General features: G+C 40.9%; 1 protein-coding gene across 4 annotated transcripts in view; it reads right to left on the bottom strand.

The window, feature by feature from the left end:
* The window catches only part of KCNMA1 (potassium calcium-activated channel subfamily M alpha 1), a 671,545-nt gene that overhangs the window by 354,924 nt on the left and 289,683 nt on the right, over positions 1–26,938 (bottom strand). The gene's annotated exons all lie outside the window — the stretch shown is intronic.

Raw genomic sequence — 26,938 nt, 5'->3', positions numbered from 1 at the left:
CCAAACTTGGCAACTTTAAGACTTGTGGACTTCAACTCCCAGAATTCCCCAGCCAGCTCTGCTGGCTGGGGAATTCTGGGAGTTGAAGTCCACAAGTTTTAAAGTTGCCAAGTTTGGACACCCCTGGCCTAAGGTGTTTTTTCAAGAGGCAACTGGACTTTCTCTGTTTTTTTTTCTTTTTTTATTGAAGATCTTTTGCTTCTCATCCAAGAAGCTTCTTGGATGAGAAGCGAAAGGTCTTCAAAGAAAAAGAAGAACCAGAAAGTCCAGTTGCCTCTTGAAAAAGCACCTTTGGGATAACCATGACATGGATGACTGAGGATCTCCATAAACTCCATTAGACCAGGGGTGAATCATCCCGGTAAGGACAATCGTTGTTGGTTTTGCAAACTGGTAGTAAAAAAAAAAAGCTACTGAAGATTGCGCAGCTCAGCTGTGAGTCGCACGATCGTTGGAAGCTTTTCCCCCTTCAGGTAAAGGTAAAGGTTTCCCCTGACCAATCAGGTTTGACTCTAGGGGGTTAAGTTCATCTCTGCTTCTAAGCCGAGGCAGCCAGTGTTGTCTTAAGACGTCCCCGTGGTCATTTGCCCAGCATGACTATATGCCGAGGAGCACAGAATGCTGTTACCTTCCCACCAAAGGTGGTCCCTATTTATCTACTCGCATTTGCATGCTTTCGACCTGCTAGGTGGGCAGGAGCTGGAGCAAGGAATGGGAGCTCACCCCATAGTGTGACACTTGGGTCTCAAACCCAGGGTTTGTCTTTATATTTAACCATTGAGACATCACAATTTCTGCATGTAATTGGGAAATTACAAATTGTGATATGGGAAAGCCACACTCCCTGTAATAGACTCCTATGTAGACATTTAACACAAATATCTCCCATTCTCCCAATGCCCCTGATCTTTAAAAACTAGATATTTTGTAAACATTTTTGTTAAATTATCTCCTGGAGAAAGCATAGGAGAATTCGGTGGGTAAGAGAGAGAGTCTCATAGAGTCAATATCTAAAATGAAAGACATATCTCTGGATAATCTGGCAAGTGATTCTTTATTTATTTATTTTATTTATTTATTATTCGTATTTATAGACCGCCCCATCTCCCGAAAGGAGATATGCCAAAATTTATTTCAAGCTACATAATTAATTCTAGTGTCCTAGCAGCCTTATTCACGAAGAACAATTTAGCCTGAAAATAAAAATGTCAGAAATAAACTTTCATTTTTTTTAAGAATTTGACTTTCTTGAAAGAAAAGTGGACAGTTGAAAGTTGATAGCTATTTGGGTTTTTTTTTTTTTGCATTTATAACATCAAAAGCAATTTTTATAATTTCATTTATTCTAAATATAGCATATTACTTCCATTCATTCTACAAATTGTAGGCAAAGCCATGGATGGTGATGTTTTATTTAAATATATGTGCCTTTGTGATAATATATGAGAAAATACTTCAAAAGCATTACACAGAGCATTTACAATAATACTTTATATACAGAGACCCTGTTCTTGTACTAATGAAGCATAGGTTGTTAATCTCACTGAATGCAAGATACCTGTGATTAGTAGAATAATGTTTTCCATAAGCCTTGGTTTACACCTATCGAAGTTTGCAAAACTGAGAATGGCGTGAAATGATACAGTAACGAACAACCAGTAACAGATAATTAAGACCTTGATTTCAAACAATGGGGAAAATAATTCAGTGTGTTAGATCAAAATGGGAATCACCTTTCTAGAAAAACACAGATACAGTATATAGATTATTTTTTTTTAAAAAAACCATGAAACCTTTTTATAAGCACTTATGCCAGTGATGGCTAACCTTTTTGTCATTACATGCGGAAATCATAATGCAATGGTGCACCCACCCCTGGGCATGTGCCCTGGCCCCATCACCCACTTTTGGCTTCCAGGTTGGTGCAGGAGGATTTCCAATGCCAAAACAGGGCATGGGGTACTTCACAGTGCCCCCACACCCCGTTTTGGCTTCTGGAAGACCTCTGGCACCAACCTGGAAGCCAAAACAGGCCGTGGGATCACTGTGCAAAGCCCCAAAATGTAATGCGAGCCCCCCACGGGCATGCACCCCACCCTCCATGCATGCATGTGCACATCCCCACATGTGCGCCCACGGTAGAGACCAGAAGACCAGTTGGCCAGTGGAAGGCATGCACACATGCGTGATGGAGCTGGGCTGGCGTGATGGTTGGCTTGCTCACAGAGAGGGCTCTCTGTGCCACCTGTGGCACGCATGCCATAGGTTTGCCATTATGGGCATAGGCATAACGGGGAGCAAAACCTGCTTTGGGGAAGGGGCTCAAAGCCTGGGGAATTAAGCAAAGCTTTATTTTCAATCTCCTATGTCACAGAAGAAATATATCGGGATTGGAGAAAAAAATCAAGGAGTGATGCCTGAACTGTGCAAAACAGACAATGCTAGATGCAACGGGCTGTTTTTAAGGCATCTCCTTATAGCCCATTAAACTCAGGGACGTCAGAATGAAATTTGACAGCTGAACACATCTCTTCCACTTGCTTCTTGCTAACTTCCTGTGGCTAAAGAGAACAAAGAATCCGAATGGATGAAAATCTATATTATACAAACACATTTACTCTCCAGCTACTCCCTTTTGAGGTAAGCAATGCTAGATAAGAGGTCCGAAAGGAGTTAATGAATAGCCTGGCTATAAACCAATTAAAGACATGAGATAAGAAAAAGAATGGGGAAGGAAAATGTGAATTTACCCCAAACCGTTCACTATTTTTCTAAAAATGTTTCTGTACTTGCTTCCATCCACTGATTTTTGGCACCTTCTTTCTTTCTAGAATTTCAGGAACTCCATCCAAACATGATTTTCTCTTGACCCATCCATTCTTCCATAGCATAATTTGGCACTCCCTATGTAAAAAGGAACACCTCAAGCACCACACAGTGTCAGGCCGGCAGCCATCTTTTCTGTTGGATCTTTGGCCTGCCACACTTTCTATTAGTCTACTATGCATTTTCTATTGTGGGAAAGTGCACGCGCACCAGAGACCCAAAGACCAGCTGCCCGGTGGGAGGTGCATGCGCATGCGTGGCAGAACTGAACTGGGACGATGGCTCGCATGCCATCAGAGAGGGTGTTGCATGGCACCTCTGGCACACGTGCCATAAGTCACAGCTCTAAGTCCTGTGGAAAGTGACGCTCTCTCCCTTTCCCCCCCGAAATGGCTCCAACACCTCTCTCTTCCCACACTTGCAAAGGAAGTCCTGGAAGGTACGCTTGCTGTCTTCCAGCATCGCGCGCACGCACGCACGCACACACACACACACACACACACACACACACACACACACACACACTCAGAAGGTGCTGCAGATTCCAAGAAGAATTCTGATAATTTCCAGACAGGTTTTGGAAATTCAGGCTATCAGTGGCGGACCAGCAGCAGATCAATAGTTGTTTGCCACACCAATTCAACTCCTCCCCTGTCTGGCTTTTATCTCCAGAGCTAGCACAGGTGGCTCTTCCATCCCAAGGATCAGCCCATTGATTTCCACTGCTCTCTTCTCCTCTGCCTTCAGCACATCCATGCATCAGGCACTTGACCCAGCTGTTCCTCCTCTTCTTTATCAGCCACGTCCAGACCTGGGGGCTGTTGACTCTCCATCTGATGGATGGCCCAAGCTCCGCTCTGTCTCTGACAGTTACGACCAGTGAAGACTGTGAGAACTGAAACTACAGGTAGTCCTTGATTTACAACAGTTCATTTAGGGACCGTTTTAAGTTACAAAGGCACTGAAAAAAGTGACTTACGACTGCTTTTCACAGTTACAACCCCACAATCATGTTATCAAAATCCAGATGATTGGCAACTGGTTCATATTTATGACATTTGCAGTGTCCCAAGGATTTCCCTTTGTGACCATCAGAAAAGCGAAGTCAATGGGGAAGCCAGGTCACTTGGGAACTGTGTGATTAACTTAACCACTGAGGTGATTCGATTAACAACTGAGGCATGAAAGGTCGTAAAATGGGGCAAAACTCACTTAACAAATGCCTCATTTAGCAGTAGAAATTTTGGGCTCAATTGTGGTCGTAAGTCGAGGACTACTTGTACATAATACGCGGATCTTTTTGGCAGTCTCTGTGTCCAACTTTACAGTTTTAGAGATGGAGGTCAAAGATGTCTTTAAAACTAGAAAACTCAAGGAAGGAAGAACAGAAACACTGAAGTTGTGTTTACAAATCAAGTGAACCAGAACCGTGCCATCTATCATGGCATAAATATTTTGCATTTCTATGCTATTTTATCTTTTTTTTCCCCAAACCATAAATGCAAAGCGGCACATTTTCATGCAAACCTGTCTCTTCTTTGTTCTCACTCTCATTGTAGTGAAGGCTTACACATCCTTCTCCTTGACTAACAAATAAAAATTTAATTCCTTAGTATTTCATGTTTATGCATTGGGAGTAAATACTTTGGATTGACTGCGAGTGATTTACAGCATAGTAGCACAGCATTTGATAAAAACAATACAGAGTAAAAATCAAGGTGCTAACTCCAAATGAATAATGTAGAATATAGAATAAGAGAGTTGGAAGGAACCTTGGAGGTCTTCTAGTCCAACCCCCTGCCTAGGCAGGAAACCCTACACCACTTCAGACAAATGGATATCCAACTTCTTCTTTACAACCTCCAGTGTTGGAGCATTCACAACTCCTAGAGGCAAGTTGTTCCACAGATTAATTGTTCTAACTATCAGGAAATTTCTCCTTACTTCTAAGTTCTTTCTCTCCTTGATTAGTTTCCACCCATTGCTTCTTGTCCTACCCTCAGGTGCTTCAGAGAATAGCTTGACCCCCTCCTGTCTGTGGCAGCCCCTGAGATATTGGAACACTGCTATCATGTCTCCCCTAGTCCTTCTTTTCATTAAACTAGACATGCCCAGTTCCTGCAACCGTTCTTCATATGTTTTAGCCTCCCCTTCCCTCATCATCTTTGTTGCTCTTCTCTGCACTCTTTCTGGAGTCTTGATGTCTTTTTTACATCCACCATAATGTTCTAAATGTCCTGTGGGAGAGTTAAATTTTAAGGCTTTCCTCAGTGATTTCACTGTAGAACCTGTCTGTATCTCTGACAGAACGTTAGAAAAGATGCACCATGGAAAAAAGAACTAATTTTGGGGTTTTCTCTCTATTTTCACTGAGCTGGATAAGGAATTCTGAATATCCCTACATGGGACAAGCATACAAGATGGGTTGGTTCTACGTGAAGACAATCTGAAGACACCTAAGAACCAAACAATATAGGTGTCAGGCCTGAAGCTGACCTGGTGGTGGCCAGTTTTCTTCTATATGGGGGGTGGGGTATTAGTGTTGTGGTCCATCAGCAGCCAGCAGAGCTGGCAGCAGATTCGGACAGTGAGGAGGTTGAGGAGGAAGGCTCTGATGAGGACTCTGTGTCAGAGGCAGAGAGGGGGCCAGGACCGTCCAACAGTTATCAGCTGCCTTCAGAGTCAGACATCAGTGAGGCAGACAAACAGCTGGAGCCTGTTCCCAGTGTGCGCATGTGCAGAGTTGCCAGACGAAGGGAACAGCTAAAGAACAGGGGTCAACTTGGGAGTAAGGCCACAGGTGGATGAGGAATGGCCCCTCCCAGAGGAAATAAGAGGAGCGAAAGGGGAGTGGAGTTACAGGAGGCAATTAGTTCGCTTAATTGGTTTGGGACTCTCGGCACTCCTTGCCAAGTTTTGCAGGTATCAACCTGTCAGCTCCCTAAGCCAGATAAGGTTTGTGACTGTAAATCCTCCCTTGAAAGACTTTGCTAGATGTGAATGAGCAGAATTCATAGTAAAGTAATAAAAGTTTTTTGTTTTTTTTGGGGGGGGGGGACAAGGAGTCTGCTTCGTGCTTTGGGGAAGCCTAGGTCAGAACAATTACCGTATTTTTCGCCCTATAAGACGCTCCCGAATATAAGACGCACCCAATTTTAAAGGAAGAAAATCTAGAAAAAAAAGATTCTGAACCAAATACTGTAGTAAAATATTTTATATCAACTGTATAAAGTTAACAGCAGTTTAAGAACAATTTTATGTCAACCATGTAACATATTAAGAACTATCTTTACTCTCATTAACAGTCAGTAAAGTCAGTAAACAGTGAAAGTAACAAAAATAAGGCTGTAATGTTTTTATTCGAACCCCAAGAATTCCTCTTCTTCGCTGCTATCAGAAATGAGGAAGGACAGATCCACGCAGTCATTGTCATCGCTTTCTTCCTCACTGGTGTTTGCCTGCCCCATTTTTAGATGACCCAGGTGGCTATATTCGGCGTATAAGACGCACCCAGATTTTCACCCTCTTTTTGGGAGTAAAAAAGTGAGTCTTATAGGGCAAAAAATACAGTATTTCCTATTGGGGTTTTGTTCCACAGGGCTTCAGACTGACACAGCTTGGAGCTGAAAGGAAGGTAGAGTTAGATGTGGGTTTGTAGTCCAAACAACATAACTTTATGATGGGTCAAGGATATCTCAAAGGCTGCCTAGCTGGAGGAGGAAGAGAGATGTAACGAAGCAACCAATCAATATCCAGATTGGACAGTGTGATTTATTGTTTTGAGAAAACAAGAAACTTTACTTTTAAGGTGGTGGAAAGCGTGGGAACATTTAGAGTTGGCTTTCTACCAGCTGTGCCAAGATGATATTTCCCAATAAAGCCGTTCCTTTGAGGAATCGATCTGCCTCGGAGTTCTAACTACAATGGGGGGTATTACTTGGAACGTTGACAGTAGGACTTTAAAGATTAAGACCAGCAGTTGGGACATCACCCCAATTCCTACCCAAAGAAAGCAGTGCCCATGACACTCAAGTGATGTAATGGTATGTGGGAATGACAGCAGGGAGAGCAGCAGATTGGACAACTGATGTGCTAATGGCATCTCAACCCACAGAAGAAGGAAGGCATGGGACTTTTCCTAGTTTTGCAGAGAGTAAGAGACAGACAGACAGACAGACAGACAGACAGACAGACAGACAGACAGACAGACAAAGGTAGTGGGTAGAAATACTTTCAGTCTCACAACATTGATTTTAGCCATGTGTGGTAGTCCAGGCCAGAAACACAACTAGGAATCCCAAAGGTGCTTTTTTTTTTCAAGAGGCAACTGGACTTTCTGATTTTTATTTTGAAGACGTTTTGCTTCTCATCTAAGAAGCTTCTTCAGCTCTGACTGGATGATGGGGAATGGAAGTCAGAGCAGAAGAAGCTTCATGGATGAGAAGCAAAACGTCTTCAAAATAAAAACCAGAAATCCAGTTGCCTCTTGGAAAAAGCACCTTTGGGACAACCATGACCTGGATGGCTGAGAACCTCCATAGAGACAACCGGTCCCTTCCCACTCTGTTCTATTCTATACTTCTTTTCTAATTAATCAGTGGAACAACTTGCCTCCAAAAATTGTGAATGCCCCAACACTGGAAGTGTTTAAGGAACGATTGGACAAACATTTGTCTGAAATGGTATAGGTCTGGGATGGCGAGCCTATGGCACACTTTATAAGAGCCTGGGGAGGGCGAAAACAGCCTCCCTGCCCCCCCTCCAGAGGCCCCCTGGAGGCTTCAGGCGCTTCCCTGAAGGTCCCGGAGGAGTAAAAATGGCCCTATGGGCAATCCAGAAGTCACTCCAGTTTGCTCGTAGGGTCGTTTTTCATCCTCCGGAGCCTTCAGAGAAGCCTCCTGAAGGCTCCAGAGGACTAAAAACGGCCCTATGGACAAACCAGAAGTGACTTCCGGTTTGCTCATAGAGTCATTTTTTGCCTTCCAGAGCCTTCAGAGAAGCCTCCGGCAGGCCCCTGAAAGCTCCGGAGGCCAAAAACCGGCCCTACAAGCAAACCAGAAGTCTGTTCCCAAACTTCCGGTTTGCCCATAGGGCCGGTTTTTTTGCACTCCGGAGGCTTCAGGGAAGCTCCTGAAGCCTTCGGAGGGCTTTGGGGGGGGAGGTTGTTTTCGCCCTCCCCAGGCTCCTATAAAGCCTCTGGAGCCTGGGGAGGGCGAAAAAAGCATGCAAAAAATGGGGGGAGCGCTGGCCATACATATGCGCGTGCTGGGGTCGTGCATTGCATTATGGGTGTGGCACAGCCATGCACAACCCCCTGCGCTCCCCCCTTTTGGCATGCGAGCCAAAAAAGGTTTGCCATCACTGGTATAGAGTCTCCTGTCTAGGCAGTGGGTTGGACTAGAAGACCTCCAAAGTCCCTTCAAACTCTGTTGTTCTATTCTATTCATAGAGGCAATGAATAGATGAGTGGATAGATGGATGGATGTATAAAGGCAACAGGAAGGAGTTAAGCTGAAAATATTTCAGTAGCTAGCAAATAAATGTTCATAACAATTAACCTCCAAGCAATGTTTTAAAAAGCCAAAAAGGCCTATTAAATATATTTTTGAAGATGTACATTTCAAGTTGTTTCATTTTCAAAAAAAGAATTACTATCTTTATTTCTTGGCAAATATCCCACAAACCAGAAACATTTTTTTTCTCCAATCTGTAACAGATGTTCAGCTCTCCCCCCTCCCACTCCAAACCATCCTGTGCTATAATTTGTTTTGCTAGGTGATATCTGGGAGGCTTAACATTTTATGGGAAAGAAAGGCAGCTGCTGGAAACCTGATTATTCTATATGATTTATCCTATGACCTCTGTAAAGCACTTTTTGAAATATAAAAGAGCAAGATCGCCGGGGAAGAAAAATATTCCTCAGCTAGTTTGTCTTTTCCAAAAAAATTAATTTAGCAAAATGAGTAAAAACAAAAATACTCAAAAGTGTGTGGGCGGGGGACTAGAAAACAGAATTGTTTGGTTACTTACAACAAAGGAGATATATAAAAGAAATATAAAGTTAAAACTATGAGATATAATAAAATCTCATCTCATATTTCTGCCTTTAATATCAGTGCCTATGTGGATATCCATATTTGTGCATATGCTAATAATGAGCTAGCAGTGTGCAGCAGCAGCCAAAAAAGCCAATGCAATCCAAAGTTGTATTAACAGAGGGATACAATCAAGATCAAGTGAGGTACTAACACCACTCTATAAAGCCCTAGTAAGACCACACCTAGAGTACTGCATCCTGTTTTGGTCACCACACTATAAAAAAGACATTGAGACGAGCAGAGAAGAGCAACCAAGATGATGAGGGGACTGGAGGCTAAAACATATGATAAACCATTGCAGGAACTGGGCATGGCTAGTCTAGAGAAGAGAAGGGCTAGAGGAGACATTATAGCAATGTTCCAATACTTGAGGGGCTGCCACAGAGGGGAAGGGTTCAAGCTATTTTCCAAAGCACCTCAAGGGCAGACAAAGAATAATGGATGGAAACTGGCCAAGGAGAGATTCAACCTAAAAATAAGGAGGAACTTTCTGACAGTGAGAACAATCAACCCATGGAACAGAAGTTGCCTTCAGAAGTTGTAGGAGCTTCATCACTGGAGGCTTTCAAGAAGAGACTGGACTGCCATTTGTCAGAAATATGTAGAGTCTCCTGCCTGAGAGGGGGGGGGGGTTGGACTAGATGACAATCTATAAGGCCACTTCCAACTCTGTTAATCTGAATGAATTTCACGTTCTGGTTCAAAATATAAATTTTACTGCACAGCCTGAAGAATGATTGTTTAAAAACTGAAGAAATTCATAAAAATCCCAGAAAAAAACCAGAAAAGGCTATTCTTTTCTTCCCTCTACCAACAAAACTCAAAATTGCTCCATGATATCCATGTCATTTTGTAACAGGAAAAAAAAATCTTCAACTTACATGCATATCCTCAATTTATATTATTTTTCTATGCACCAAGTCAAGACTATGAGGTCAGGAACAAATGCTATTAGCTATGGAGCTTCGGTGCATTTACAGTATTAGTTATAGCATACATATGTGCAAGCGGGGAGGAAAGTTTATAATCCATCTCCTAAGCCTACTGAGGATTTAACATCTCTCAGTCCTGTTAATATTATGGGAAGAATTAACTATGTCCATAATATTATCCTGCAGAGATCAGCAGAACTCAAGAGAGCTTATCTTGTCAGAACTCTACCAAATCTTCTCTCTACAAGGACTAGGTCGTGCTACGGTGTCCTTCAAAAAGGAGGAACAAAAATATGTATTATATAGGGCTGAGCAGGGTGGATTTGATTTAAATCAAATTGATTTAAACCACGATTTAAATCACTGTGTCAGCCTCTACTTTGTTTGCTTGCTATTGGCTTCCATAGTAACGGGGAGGGTGGGGGCTCATGGTATTTGGGGGGGGGGAAATACTAGGTACTGGAGGAGTTATCACGAAGGGAGGTTTGTTCTCACCATCTTCTGTGCATGCTGATGGCTCATGTTTGGGCTTGGTCAAGGTCAACTGTCTCTGCATACCAACTGAATGAGGCCACTTGAAGATGCGCCCCACATGACACCTTTGAGAGCTGGAGATTGGACATTGGGTTGGGGTAAATGGGGGGAGGGTCTTGGGTAAACGTTTGATATGTACAAGTTCATGCTTTTTTGCTTCAGACATTGCTTCACTTTAGCTGTTTTCATTTCATGTCCAGTAAAAGTACCTTCCACTACCAGTTTGGATGAACTGGTCTGAACTGGCTGAATACAACCTCTGCCGACAGTCTCATTCACTTTAATGGGATGGCTGGTGATGCGGCAGTGACATAACAAGGTGAGGGACATGGCGGGAAGTAGGTGAGTGGATGCCCGCTAACAGGAGCTGCCATGATGGATCTGAAATGACAGGTGCTCTTTAATATTATATTTATAAGCTGCTTGGAAGGTTTCACTTTCATTTTTACTGCTTGCCCTTCCTCCTCACACGTAGAGCCTGGTGGTACAGATGCATTTCTCTTCAAACAATCGTACGGTTTGTATTTATTTATTTATTTATTTATTTATTATTCATGCTTCTAGACCGCCCCCTCTCCCAAAAGGGACTCGGGGCGGTGTACAGTCCATGCAAAATATATCAAAATACAATAAAAATTGAATATGTACAGTTGGAATGGAGGAGGTTAAAAATGGAATTAAAAGAACTGTACAAAGCAATATATATAAATATAGGATTTTGAACCCCTAAAACACACACAATAAGTTAAAAACAATACCCCTAAAATAACCAGTTAATACATTTGCCAGGAGGGACAGTTGTAATTATGCCAGGCCTGCTAATCGGAACAGGTGAGTCTTCAATTTTTGCCGGAAGGAGCGGAGGTCAGTAGTGGTTCTAATGTCGGGGGGGAGGTCATTCCAGAGGGTTGGGCCCATCACAGAGAAGGCCCTACTCCTTGGTGTCGCCCGTTGGCATTGCCTAGTGGACGGCACCAGGAGAAGTCCCTCTCTGTGTGAGCGAATTGGCCGCAGGGATGTATGTGGGAGGATGCGATCCCGCAAGTAACTAGGTCCCGTGCCATGGAGCGCTTTAAAGATGGTAATCAGCACCTTGAAACGCACCCGAAAAACCACAGGTAGCCAGTGCAGCTCACGCAGGAGAGGTGTTACGTGGGAGTACCTCGTACTCCCCATCACAGCCCGCGCGGCTGCGTTCTGAACTAACTGCAGTCTCCGGGCGCGTCCCAAGGGTATTGTGCATAGATTTGCAAAACAATGGGATAAAGGAATATTCTTGAACTTTGTTTTATGATTTACATCTCATGGTTACTGTGAAATTGTGCGAATGCATCAATGCAGTGAATGTTCTCTCAGCTTGCAGATTCATTGAATGAGTTCAGCAAAAATGTAAATATTGCAGAATATACAGCCTCATGCTACATAATTAAGCTCCATTTCATGCGGCGAAAACCAAATTATTAATGTATCTTAAATAGAAAATTATCTTTAGAGAGATTTTTTTCTCCAAAAGCATTTTATTAAAATGAATTTGATACATTTAAAAAACCCAATTTAAATTTTAAAAAATCAGATTTGAATTTTTAAAAAAATCATTATTTTTATCCATCCTGGGGCTGAGACAGTAAACCTGTGCACTAGAGGTTGGCAGACCTCAATATCATTTTATGTTCATTTCAGAAAGAGCTGAGATGGTGCAGGCCTCTCAAACCATCGTGTCAAGCCTGTAGCCATCTTTTCTTTTGGATCTTTGGCCTGCCACACTTTCTATTATTCTACTATGCGTTTTCTATTGTGGGAAAATGGGAGGGGGGATTGTAGGAGTGAGATGCGATGTAGCCATAACAAAATTCTTTCTAGAAAGCCAAGGTCATCCTTTGTCTCTGCACCTGACCGGAACTGGACGGGTGGAACTGCCAGCATGGCAGTGGAAGATTGGACTATGTGATGGACTTGTGGGTGTGGGGGGCAAAATCTTGAACTTTCAACCAAGTGGGGAAAACCGGGACGCTTTCAGATTTGGGTTTTCCCAGATGTGTCAACATGGCTTCCTTAATAAATTGGAACTTTGAGCAATACTTTGCCTTGGACTCTGATTTACTTTTGTATGCTATTTGGAACCCTAACACATTGTTTCTTCCCTTCACCTGACTTTGATGGTTTCTTCTTATCCAGGTGTCAAAACACTGTTTAAAGGCATGGTGGAGTATTTGCTACAATAATAATACATGCTATTGGGCTACTGGATGCACCAATGAAAGAGTGGGGGGAATGGGTTAAAGGACAGATTTCCTGAGCTTCGGATATAGTTTTTTTTTTAAATTCCTAATTAATTCACTCTGCCTAGATTAATCCAGCAGTGTGATATTCCACTGTTTGTTCCTCAATTTGAGTAATGTAAATACCTCTCAAGTGGGCCTGGAATTACTAATATAGATTTGCCCCTCTGCAGCGATCATCATATATCCTGAAAAGGCTAGTTACCTTAAGATAAAAGATTTATATTAAGAGCCAAATAAGTCAAGTACTAATAAATCAAGCATTCCCTAATACCCTTAGGCAGCTTCTCAAAACCTGATGCCCTCAATTTCCAGAGATCATGACAGCTGCAGTCTAAAATACCTAGCATATGTTACCCAAGGATCTATGGGGTTTTAATTTGTCTCCTTATGGATTATTTGCTTATATTCAGTAGAATTCAAGACTAAAGGGAAAGGCCATTGTTTTAAAGTGATGGCTCACTAAAATAAGTCTTAATGGTTTCTTGTTCTCCTCTTCCTCCTCCATTCCATCTCCTTCACCTCTTTATTTGGCTTCTCCTCCTCCAACTCCTCCTCAGGGGTACTTCAGGGGTGGGATTCAGCTGGTTCAGACCAGTTCGGGCGAACCAGATTCTAATTTTGCATCCAGTTCACCAAATCAGTTGTTGCAAAGACAGGCTGGCCCTGCCCACCCCACCCCTCCCTTCCAGGAGTCTTCATGCAGCCCATTCATCATGCCAGGTAAGTGCAGGGTCCATGAGGAGACTCTGGGAGGGTGAAAAATGGCCCTACTGGAAGTTTTGGAAGTCTGGAAACAGGCCCATTTCCAGTTTCCAGAGGGCCTCGGAGCATAGGGGAGGCCATTTTTACCCTTCTGGAGGCTCGGGGAAAGTCTCCGGAGCCTGGGGAGGGCAAAAATGCCCACCTCCGCACCATGAGGAGGCTGAGGAGGCCATGTACCCCACGGCCATGCCCACCTATCAACCAGGCAGAGAAACAGTTGCAAAAAAAATTCAGTCCCACCCCTGATGTACTTGTCACATAATCCTAAAAAAATGTGCTACTTGAGTGACTAAGGGAACTGCTCTATTTGGACTCAATTCAACTTTCAATAGAGTAACATTCTATTCCATTTCTTTCCAGAGGCAATCTTTCAAGATTTCTCAGTTTCTCAAGAACTGTCTTATTTTTATCTAATCCGTTGCTTGACAAATAACCATGGCTGCTATGTAAGAGAGGTTTAGACCAGACCTACACAAAATATGTGACTCAACCAAGCAAGACCTGCCTTTCTAAATGTGAATCGAGGATATCCTTCACCTAGTTTTCGTGGCTGTTTTGAAGATACACATTCAGCAGCATAAATTCTCTGTATCTTTTATCCCTCTGATCCAGTGGGACATTGGGGTGGGGGTGGGGAAACCAAGCTGAATCATTGTCCCTTGTTTTGTATGTGCTTTTTCTTGATTGGAAGACTCTTGGGTTACCCTCTTTAATTTGCTTTCCATAGAAACAAAACAAATATTCATTTGGCTCAGGACCTAGTTACTTGCGGGATTGTATTCTGCCCCATACATCCCTGCGACCAATCCGCTCGCACAGAGAGGGCCTCCTCCAGGTGCCGTCCACTAGACAGTGTCGGGGGGCGGCGCCTAGGAGTAGAGCCTTCTCTGTGGCGGGCCCAGCCCTGTGGAATGACCTCCCTCCGGATATTAGGAATACCTCTGACCTCCGCTCCTTTCGTATTAAGCTTAAGACCCACCTATTCCAAGCAGCTGGCCTGGCTTAACTTTGATTTAACCATATCGCTCCTGACGGGTTTTTATTGGGTATTTAATTATATTTAATTATCTAGGGGTTTTTAAATACTGTATTTTAATTGTTTTATTTGTCAGCCGACCTCTTCCTTGTGTATGTCTCGGTATATGTCTCTGTTATATGTTTGTTTTGTCCACATATTTATTTCATATGTTTCGTTGTACGCCACCCCGAGTCCTTCGGGAGAGGGTGCGGCTAAGAAATAAATATTATTATTATTATTATTATTATTATTATTATTATTATTATTATTATTATTATTATTATTATTATTTTACTCTTTTATTAGGTGGACAGAAAGCGCTGAGATGCAGGCCTCCTATTATAACATATTAGTTCTTTAATTAACTTCACTTGTCCTTTTGGACTTATGAATCTATCTTTAGATACCATTAATTATATCTAGGCTCTACTAAATCTAGACTCTTATGAATGGACTGGATTATTTTAGCCATGTATTATTAGAACCTTAAAATGTTACAGGATATAAGCAATTGCTTTTGAATGTATTTCCATGGATTCACTTATTAAAATGGACATCAGCTACTTTTTAACTCAGGGAATAAATTTAAACCGAAAGACAATACAGAGCTGTGATGAACTTGTACAATTCAGCGAGTTTCATTCTGTTTAATGGGATGACAGAAAGCAAGCACTCCTGCGGGAGAATACCTGGCAGCCACCCAGACTGTTCTACTCTGCCTGCCAAGTTAGGCACCCTCTCTGGACAGGTGTCTTCCGGCAGGTTAGCAACATTTAGAATCACTTTTGGCTTTCTTTTTTCCTGGAAGGAATGGTTAGGATTTTACTTTATTCTTTTCCTTTCCTTTTATCAGGGAATAAAAGCTCTGTAGAATTATCTTATTATGGTTAATTAGTTGGTATTGAACATAAAATAAAGATAAAATGCTGGTGTGACATTTTCCTCTATGTGCAACAAGCAAACAATGATGTTTATATTACATATTTGTTGGGCACCTGTAAAAACCAGTTTCAGACATACAATTTAAAGGCAATTTGTTGATCCAGCTAAATACTCACTAGATTAGATGCACCAAGACAAATTCCTTGTGTGTCCAACCACACTTAGCTAATAAAGACTTTTATTCTATTCTGTTCTGTTCTATTCTGTTCTATGCTATTCTATTCTATTCTTATTCTTATTCTAATTCTAATTCTGTTCTATTCTATTCTATACTATTCTATTCTATTTTCCTTCTATTCTATTCTTTTTTCATTCTATTCTATTATTCCCTCTATTCTATTCTATTCTATTCTATTCTATTCTATTCTAGTAAGGCTTTAATTCAGAAGAGAAAATAATAATAATAATTGGTCTTTGGCAAGCCTGCAAGGATGCATTTTTGCCACCCTAGATCCGAACCATAAACCCCAAGCAGAAACTCCATCTCTTCAGAAGCTTTAATGACAAATCACACAAGGGCCCATTAAACAGCTGAATCAGCTAGTGATGAGTCACCCAGTAGATGGCAAGGCATTGATTAACTTGAAATGGCTCTGAAACAACATTTCCCCCCCTTGTGAATGGAATGTCAAACTGCAAGGGACACTTGCCACTGTCCATGGTCCTGAATTGTGTTGTCATTGCATAAAAGGTTTGTTCAGCTCCCTACCATCAATTTACCAATTTGACCCTGCTGGTTTTAACTGTATCTCTGGAACTGACTTTCCACAGCTAGGTCACATATGGGCAATATCTACAGTTTTCCCTTGTGAACTTCAGGTACCTAATAAGCAACAGTGGGTCTTTCACCCAAATTCTCCTGCTGCTAAACTCTTTTGATCTAAACAGAGCCAATTGTCTAAGACAGTCTGGGGAAGATTCACTCGTATCTGAATCTTACTATAAGGACCCCCTCATTCCATTTTTGTGGATGGAAACAAAATTAAACTGGAAGACTCACGGTTATGCATATTTCCAGAAGATCTACAATACTTGATATTGAACGGGATAGCAGTTCGCTGGATCTGAATATGAGGCTCCTTTTTTTCTAATACGTAGCTTACTTATTTTGTAGAACCAAAGCTCTAAAGATGCATTACAGGAAGGGTGCAAAAATGATTGTTAAGAAGTATGTCAAAGGCTGACATTTTCAGAGAAAAGTAACGCTTTTATGAATTGTGTCTTCTTAACTTTCTCTCTGCAATTGTTCTATGGGTTTTGAAGTGGCTGGGCATTGAGGAATGAATCAATGTGCTATTGAAGAGTCATTTCCTTCAGAATCAATGGGGTTTATTTACCTACTAGCTTATAGCTCGGTGTTGCCCAGGTATTTATTTATAGGGGGAAAATGTCTGGACCAAACGTAATTCCTAATGTTGGATTTTCCCCCTTACCAGAGAGAACCCCATTGTGGGGTACTGCAAGGCCATTACCATGGCAACTCCACTGCACTGTACTGTAGAAACCATTTTATGGCAGTAGAGTAGAATCCATTTTAAGGCACAACAGGCTGCATCTTAACAGAACACACACCCCGAGGGTGTTTCCAGATAGTAAGTCATCTGTATCCCAAGTTTGGTTGAAATTGTTCGAATGTTCCAGAGTTATGCTGGAACACACACACACAAACACACACACAGAGAGAGAGAGAGAGAGAGAGAGAGAGACAGACAGACAGACAGACAGACATTTATATATAGATAAAGATCCCGAACTTCAGAGTCACCTCTGAAATACATTCGAATGCCTGATCCCATCTGAAATCTTTTGTGTAAATTTCTTAACTCAGCCCTTGTAAATTCAGAGTTGCAAAGAGCCATTCTATTGCTCTGTTTTATATTAACAGCTACTGTTTGTAATTGTATTGTTATTATTACGGTTCCTCACATAGTCAGTCAGATGTTTGGATTGGACTCAGCATTTTTGCTCATCTATTGAGTCCTTCCCAAGGGCTAGGCAGTTGGTTTTGTTTCTGTTTTTCTTTTTGGTGGTTGTTGATATTCGCTTTAGATCTTATTTGCTTAAAATAAACATTTATTGAATCCCATTCAGCGTTTGTAGATGAACACATGTTCCATTGTCAAGAAAACTGAGTTTGGCAACCTGAGTGTATACATCATGTCCCATTCAATGGTGCAAGTCAAAAAGGATAATCATTATTAATAATAAATCCTGGTGTCTTAATAGACCCCACCATGCAGTTTTCTTGACAGCAGCCTGTCATTAGCTTCTTCCAGCATTTATTGACTTCTTCTTTACTTCCCTAACTTACAGAAAGTGTCTCCACAAAAAAACAGAACATAAAAAAGAGCAAAGGTTTTGTTTCCTTCACAAAGGACTTGCGCATGAGATTATTTTAGCATATGGATCTTTTTTTAAAAACCATCATTAGTCATATGATGACTAATGCGACCTTGACTATGTGTCAAAATGGTCAAACAATTGGAAACTCCAAATCTCAACCAACAAATGCTCTGTATTACATATTGGAAACAAAACTCAGAACACCAAATGCAAATTGGGCAGATAATACCTAATCGCAGACGACCCTCACTCTGTCAAGGACCTAGGAGTACTCATCTCAAATGATCTAAGCCCCAGAGCTCACTGTAACAGCATTGCCAAAAAGGCATTAAGGGTTGTTAACCTAATTTTGCAAAGCTTCTTCTCTGGTAACTTTGTACTGCAAACTAGGGCATACAAAACCTTTGCCAGACCAATTCTGCAGTACACAAAATTGTCTGCTACAAAGTCCTACCTGTCAATGACTACTTCAGCTTCAACCACAATAATACACAGGCAAACAATAGATACAAACTCAAGGTAAACCACTCCAAACTCGATTGCAGAAAATATGACTTCAGCAACAGAGTAGTCAATGCCTGGAATGCACTACCTGACTCTGTTGTTACATCCTCTAACCCTCACAGCTTCAACCTTAAACTATCTACTGTCGACCTCACCCCATTCCTAAGAGGTCTGTAAGGGGGCATCTATAAGAGCATCAGCATGCCTACCGTTCCTGTCCTACTGTCCCCATTTATTTGTGCCCATTTTCCTGTGTTCCATGTTTATACTTATACCTGTTATCTCATGCATGTTTGACAAACTAAATCAATAAAATCATCTTTCTATGGGATGGAAAGGCAACACTATGCCACCACACAACCCAGCAAAATCTTCTCCTATATTTAATTGAGGAAAAGCAATAATCGTAAAAATCCATTAAGCACCGTGCAATGCATGATGATGCACAGATTTCAGAGTCATTCAAAACATCTGTGGCTGGAAACCAAGCGAGACTATCCATAGTAACCTTTAGTTAGGCGCGTCAGCTCGAGATACACATGCTCTCTTGCCTCTTCCTCCCAATTAGCACAAAAGGAAAGGCTGGGCTGCCTTCTTTTGATGCTTGATTGGCTTTTGAAGCAAAAGAACAGCAAAGTTGGATTAATCAGCTATTCTTTCCCCTGCCTTTGAAGAGAGATCTGCAATCTTTGCAGAAGGAAATGCAAATTTACAGCTGTAAACTGCGCCCCAGTGAGATTTCTTTCTTTCTTCCCTGTTAAATGGAATAAACACCTGTGGACTTGAATCCTGAAATAAAAACTGCTTGGTCATTAATTGGAGCCAATATGTCTCCAGGACATGCTATGTGGGCCGAATAAGACTGTTCAAGTTATGTTGAAGCTTTACCTATTAAACCAAGGGTGAAATGCTACCGGTTTGGACCGGTTCACGTGAAACAGTAGTAAAAAAAAAAAAAAAGCTTTTCCAACGATCAGCTGTGACACACGATTTATATTAGCTCGAAAGCAGAATTTCCTGCTTTCTAGCTAATCTAAATTGCGTAGCACAGCGGATTCCCTCATGCTGTTTGCTCACTTTGCTGGCGCACTCAGTAGCAGGCTCCGCCCACCTGCTGGATGTCATCACATCCATTTTTGACCCTCTGCACATGAGCGGAGGTGACATGTGCGAGCGTAGCGAGCATGTGAGTGCTCACATTGCTACCACACCTGTAGGTAAGGTAAGTGGATTTTACCCCTGTGTTAAAGACTAGAATATCTGAAAGTGAGAAATTTACACATTAGGCTGAACAGTTATCTGTTGTTGTTTTCATTTTAGCTTTATTTCTTATTTGATCTGGGCTGCTATTTATAACTTCAAATATATTTGGGAATATCGGATATTCTCTCCCATTTCTAAACCCTTTTTTTCCCTAAGATACAGTGAACTCCTAATATTTTCTTCTCTCTAGCTCATAATCTCTGCTTTGCCTGATGTCTGTCTATGATAAACTTCTACGTTGGGTCTATGACAACTCATCAGGGTAGGTGTGATTTAAATCACCAGTAAAAAGGCTTGATTTAAACCAACTCAATTTAAATCATAATTTTTAAAGAGCAACTGTCATCTCTGTCCCTCGGCGGCTCCTCCTCTGACCCACTGTTGAGTCACCAACAGTCCCATTCACTTTAATGGGACGGCTGGTGATGCGGCAGTGACACAACAAGGTGAGGGATGTGGCAGGCAGCAGGTGAGTGGATGCCCGCTAACAGGCGCTGCAATGATGGATCTGAAATGACAGGTGCTCTTTAATTGTAAGGACTTATTCTTGCTGGTAGTCAGAATCTTTAACGTTATTATTTGCAAACAAAATGAAGCTTATTTAGCTTACAGAACTTGGATTCATTGAACAAGTTTACCAAAAATGTAGATATTGCAGAATATACAGCCTCATGCTACATAATTAACCATTTCATGCTCAATAAACGAAATTATTAATGTATCTTAAATAGAAAACTATCTTTAGATAAATTTTTACTCCCAAAGCATTTTATCAAAATAAATTTGATAAAAATAAAAGTCTATTTAAATAAAAAGCATAAAATTTAAATTTAAAATATCCATTTTTTTTATTTCTTTAATCCTGCAAGTCACCACAGTCCAGTCAATGTGCCATAGCCAAGTCACCACGGCCAACTTGCTGTGGCCAACTTGCTGTGGCCAACTCACCATGGCAAACTCACCACTGCCAATTCATCACAGCCAACTCACCACAGCCAACTCACCACGGTCAACTCACCATGGCCAACTCACCACGGCCAACTCACCACGGCCAACTCACCACGGCCAACTCACCATGGCCAACTCATCATGGCCAACTCACCACGGCCAACTCACTGCAGGACAACTTGCCATGGCCAATTTTCCCAGGGACAACTACCTGCTTATACTTATATGTTTATATGTTATATTCATACTTACATTTGTTTTCCCATACATGCTTGGCAAATCTAAATAAATAAATAAATAAATAAATAGAAACTAGAGCAATACTGATTTGGAGTTCAGCAATCAAGAATTAACTAAATTTCCCTCCCCAAAGAAACATCTGCCAACAATTGGGCAGAACAAAACAATGCTACTTTGGATTCAATTCCCGGCGTTGTTTCAGCACATTGAGCATATTTGTCACACCTCTAGCACCTGCTCCAAGCCTGTTATTCTTTGCAAAGAGTCAGGCATCTGTTGGATAGGACAACCTGCCAAACCTCAGGAAAAAATGCGACTGCTTTAAAGAGTGGCATTCAGGTTCTATGTTTGCCCTTTCACATGACCCAAAGAGTTTTCCGTAAATTATTTCCTGGGAGGTTTTTTTTTTTAAAAGTTGCTTAGTACAGATAGTTCTCAATGTAAAACAGTTTGTTTAGTGACCATTCAAAGTTGCAACGTCACTGAAAAAGGTGACTCATTACCAGTTTTCACACTTATGACCGTTCCGGCATGCCCATGGTCACGTGATCAAAATTCAGAGATTTGGCAACCGACACGTATTTAGGACAGTTGCGGTGTCTTTTGCCACCTTCTGTTCCAGCAAACTTAGCAGCAGTTGGACTAGTTTATCAACTGCAGTGATTCACTTAACAACTCTGGCAAGAAAGGTCATAAAATGTGGCAAACTCCCTTAAGAAATGTTTTGCTTAGCAACAGAAGTTGTGGGCTCAATTGGGGTTGTAAGTCGAGGTCTACCTTTATATGGAAATCAATCGATCAATCAATCTATAAGCTGCCTGATTCCCAATGAGTAAAAAAGTAAAAAAAAGAAAGAAAGAAAGAAAAATAAACATAATACAAGGACTTAGGACAAAAGTATAATGCTTATTAAAAAAACAGCATTCAACTTTGATGTTCCAGAACTGATGTTAACCTTGCCACATACGCATACGCAATCCTTTTAATTTCAATATTTTCTGACGTGTCCAATAAATAAATAATTTTTTAAAAAATATATACTGGATCAGCCTTATCAAAATATCAGAGAAAAAGTGCTTAATGGTGTTTATGAAACTTAATCACTGACTTGCTAACATGGAATATTCCGACAATTTATTTCAAAGCTGTTGTAAATAACTATTACCCAACTTAATGATATCTACTTAGGCAAAGATTTATTTAATCAATAACCCAAATAGTTAAAAAAAAAGAATGAACAGCAAAATTATGCTATAATAATATAACAAAATAGAACCAGTTTAAAACCATGTGTAACATTCTAATTTTTTTAAAAAAACCACATTTTATCTGGGTGCCATTATTGGGGTTTTTGCATTAAACCAGATCTAGTTCTGCAGTGATTTGCAGTTTAATTGCTGTCATACACCATTTGGGTACATTGTATGTTATCTGATAAAAGGGAGATAAGATAAAGTGGACCAGGCCATCTTGACATGTTCCCACAAGAAGAAAATAAAAATTTGATGGCTAGATTCACAATACAAAGATTAGAACAAAACAGGATTTCTATGGAAGCTGAATCACGAGAGAAAGCAATTTTGCCTGAAAACAAAGATGTTAGAGAGAGAGAGAGAGATCACTATGTCTGGCTTTTTTTAAAAAAGTTCATTGATGAGCAAGTTAGCCGAATATTTACTCTACATACGTCTTGATACAACATGAAAGTAAAATCTTGCTCAATATCAAACAATCTAGCATTAACAGTTCAAAGTGCTTGGTTGTTCTCTAAGAATAGCAACTGACCATGAGGGAGACAAGTTTTCCAAGTACTGATACATACCAAGAACACTGAAAGAGGTAGAGGTTTGGCAGTCTGGGTTGTTGGAACCGGCAACGACCCAGGCCTGTCACGCCCCTGAATTGGTTCTATGGTACCACCATCTTGTTTTTCGCTTCTGCACATGCGCAGAACAATTTTTATTGCACTCTGCATGCACGCGCAAACACACCCACATGCAAGCCAGCAGTAGTGCCTGCCGGAACCTACCTCTGCATTGTACCTGTCCAGATTAGTTGAGATCTTTGAAAGGAGGGACAGGTAGTCGACTTACAACCGTAATTGAGCCTAAAATGTCTGTTCTTAAGTCAGATATTTATTGAGTTTTCCCGCATTTTACAACCTTTCGCGCCCCACTTGTTAAGTGAATCACTGCAGTTGATAAGTTGGTAACTCGGTTGTTAAATGAACCTGGCTTCCACATTGACTTTGCTTGTCAAAAGGTCTCCAAAGGGGGTCACGTGACCTTGGGGCAAAGCAATGGTCATAAGTATGAACCAGTTGCCAAGCATCTGAATTTTGATCAAGTGACCCATGGGGGTGCTACAAATGTTGTTAAGCATGAAAAATAAGTCATGCTACTTTTTTCAGTGCCGTTGTAACTTTGAACGGTCACTAAATGAATTGTTCTAAGTCCAGGACTACCTGCACTTGTTCCAGCTGAATATTAGTGGGCTTTCTGAATTGTAATGCATCCTTTATTAGACACTAGCCGATAACCCAGCATTGCCCAAGTATTTATTTATAGGGGCAAAATGTCCAGAACAAACACAATTTCTAATGTTGAATTTTCCCCCTTACCAGAGGGAGCCCCCTTGTGGAGTACTGTGAAGCCATTACCATGGCAACTCCACTGCGCTGCACAGTAGCAATTTCAACCAAACTTGAAACACAGATGATTTACTCTCTGGAGAATAATATTGTGGGGATAAGAAACCCTTAACACCCTTTGGGGGGGGGGGGTGTTCTGTTAAGATACAGCCTGTTGTGCCTTAGAATAGCTTCTACTGTACTGCCATAAAATGGATTCTACTGTACAGCACAGTGGAGGTGCCATGGTAACAGATTCACAGTACTCCACAAGGGGGCTCCCTCTGGTAAGGGGGAAAATCCAACATTATAAATTACGTTTGGTCCAGACATTTTCTCCCTATAAATAAATACCCGGGCAACACCGGGCTATTGGCTAGTCTCTAATAAAGGAGAGCATAGCAAGAAGACGACCATGCCAAGCATAGCAATGGAATCATTGCAAAGCATCTACAGATTAGATATATTTTTAAAATTATTCTTTAGAGAATTTTTTAAATTTTTCAAAAAAAATTAAAGAGAAATAATACAATCAGTACATATACAACTGAATAAAAAAAAAGACCAAAGGAAAAAGAAAAAAAACCCACCTATTACAGTGCACCCCCCATCTCTGGAGACCTTCCCTTATATTTCTTAGATATATAATATATTCAAATTGTGCCCTTATCCCCTCCAAAACAACATATATTCTCTAGTAGGTTTATTCCCTTTGCCTTCCACAAACATTGATTTTATAAAATCCCTCCATATTTCATCATAATTATTTACTTTGATCATCCCTTTTTAAAGTTTAATTTCTGTTGTCAATTTGTCATTTGTTGCCATACTCCAAATTTCATAATACCACTCATTTCTTTGAATATTCCAATTTCGTCCCCAATATTTAGCCATCCCTAATCTAGCTGCCATTATCTAATTTACATTCAAATTCCATTTTTGTTTCATTTATATCCTGTTTTTCCAACCAGTAACAATAATGCAATCCTCGGGTGACAAATTTTAGATAAATTTTGAATGAATGTCTGTATATATCAGGGAGGGGGGTTATTTGTTTTTTTAAATCCCTGTTGGAAATGTGTGTCGTGCAGGAAACACATGCCATCCTATATAGCCCCAATAGTGGCTTTCAACCCTTTAAGGACCTTTTTAAAAGTGCAATTATCATTTTATTTCCCTCCCTGAAATTTCCAACGCCTGGTAACAACAGATAGCATACAGGAAAATAACTCTCTTGCTGACTCTCTCCCATTTAGAGGTTCCAAACCAAAATACAGCTGCTTATATAAGCCAATAATATTCAGCCAGCCAGAAGTGTCTTCCTCCCAAAGGGCTGGGAAGCTTATTAATCAGCTAAATAAATATATAAATGTCCCATTTTTTCTTCTGGAGTGAATTTTCCATCTGCGAAGGGACTCATGACAGTTGGCTTTATCAAATATTTGGCTCATATTTTGCAAACATAAAAGGGAAAATATTCAGGTGCAAGTACATAGATGAAATCTTATGTCATCTTACGCCCAGGACTCACCCATCCATCCTTCCATCCTGTGTGTGTGTGTGTGTGTGTGTGTGTGTGTGTGTGTGTGTGCATGTTCCAGCATAACTCTGGAACGCCTCAAGCAATTTCAACCAAACTTGGCACACAGATGACTTACTCTCTGGAAACAAATACTGTGGGGATAAGACACCCCTAGCACCCCTCGGGGTGGGTGGATGTCCGTGTGTGTGTGTTCCAGCATAACTCCGGAACGCCTGGGCTGCTGAAATGAAAAGAACTGAATTATATCTATAGTGTCAAGTCACAGTACTTTTGACAGTGATAGTGTGCATTTTGGATTCATGTTCTGTTAAGATACAGCTTGTTGTGCCTTAAAATGGCTTCTATTATACAGTACAGTGGAGTTGCCATGTTAACGGCTTCACAGTACTCCACAAGGGGGCTCCCTCTAATACATGATTGGGATAAATACATACCCGGCCCACACTCGGTTATCAGCTAGTATGTTCATAGATGACTTCGATGAAGGAATGGAAGAATTTTATCACATTTGCATATGACACTAAGCTGGCAGGAATAGCCAACACCCCAGAAGATAAGCTCAGAATCCAAAAAGATCTTGTCAGACTTGAACAACGGGCCCTGTCCAACAACATGACATTCAAGGTGGAGAAAAGCAAGGTGACTTCAGACGTTGTGGGTGCTTCATCACTGGAGGTTTTTAAGAAGAGACTGGACAGTCACTTGTCTGAAATGATATAGGATCTCCTACTTGAGCAGGGCTGAATCTAGAAGACCCCAGGGCCCCCTCCAGCTCTGTTCTGATCCTGTTGTCAGTGTTCCAAGTAAGCCACCCATAGAAAGGAGAATTCTGAGGCAGGCAAATTCCTCAAAGGACAGTTTATTGGAAACATCATATTGGCACAACTGGTGAAAGCCGACTCTAAAGTCCTGAAGCTAGATAAACACCTAATTAAAAGTAAAAGTTACCTCTTCCCCCCTAAGTCACTGGTCACACTGTCCAATCCAGCTCTGGCTGGTTGCTTGGTTACTTTGCTCCTCCTCTGGCCAGCCACCTGTGAGAATGTCCTTGGTTCCTACAGGAAAACTATTGTTTTCGCTATCAAACCCCGTCTAACTATTTCCCTTCTCTCTGTGTTGTGTGGCAACCCTGAAGCTTCCAAGATGGCCTCAGCCAGGTTCACTTCAGGGTTGACACCTATGTTATGTGTGTGATGCAAGGAAGCCCAAAGGAAGTGTGTTGGCACTGAAGTCATTGTTGTAAAATGCAGGGAAGAGAGCATCAAGGCACCCACAAACTCTGAAGGCAAGCCGTTCCACTCAGGGGTGAAATCAATTTACTTTCGCTATTGGTTTGCAAATGTGAGCTTACATTACATGTTTTAACTACAGTGAGGATTATCTTCACACAATATTGGAAAGAAGAAGAAACACCTCAAGATGAAGAGATAATTAAGAAGATATTAGACTGTGCAGAAATGGACAGACTTGCATTGAAAATCAAACAGAAAGAAAACACAAACGTTGCTGTCCTGATTTAAGATAAGGAGAAGAAAGCTCATTTCATAATTATAATAATTCAAATTATAGCTTTTGGACATACAAAATGTGTGTGTGTGTGTGTGTATAACAACTAAATATTCCTTTATGAACAGTATAGAAAAAATTAATGCCTGTTCTCTTTAAAACAAACCATTAAACCCATCATAGAATGATTCATGAAGATAACTAACTAGTGGTTTCAACAGATAGTATTAAAGCTCTACTGAGATTTACTGGACAATAAGCTTTTACTATCATACTAGTTTAATTAATTGATTTTGCTAAACCACAGAGTACAGATGTTAAACCATTTTTTAGCATGTGGAATTGCATGCAAATATATACTTCTGTCCATTAGCCAGATGGAAACCAAAATGAAGCTTCATAAGTATCTATGTTCACTAATGCCTTATTAACACAGTGTTCAAACAAGCAAAATGATAGGTACATGTATGGACATCACCAAAGGGTGTATCCAGGAATCAAATTATCATATTGATAATTAGTTCTTTCCACTTTCTTAGTTCTACCTCCCGGGGATTTATTCATTTTA

The sequence above is a fragment of the Natrix helvetica genome (assembly GCF_964273705.1).
Source record: "Natrix helvetica genome assembly, chromosome: 5".
Taxonomy (NCBI): domain Eukaryota; kingdom Metazoa; phylum Chordata; class Lepidosauria; order Squamata; family Natricidae; genus Natrix; species Natrix helvetica.
The sequence above is the reverse complement of the archived record's forward strand: the minus strand, read 5'-3'. Positions and strand labels throughout refer to the sequence as shown.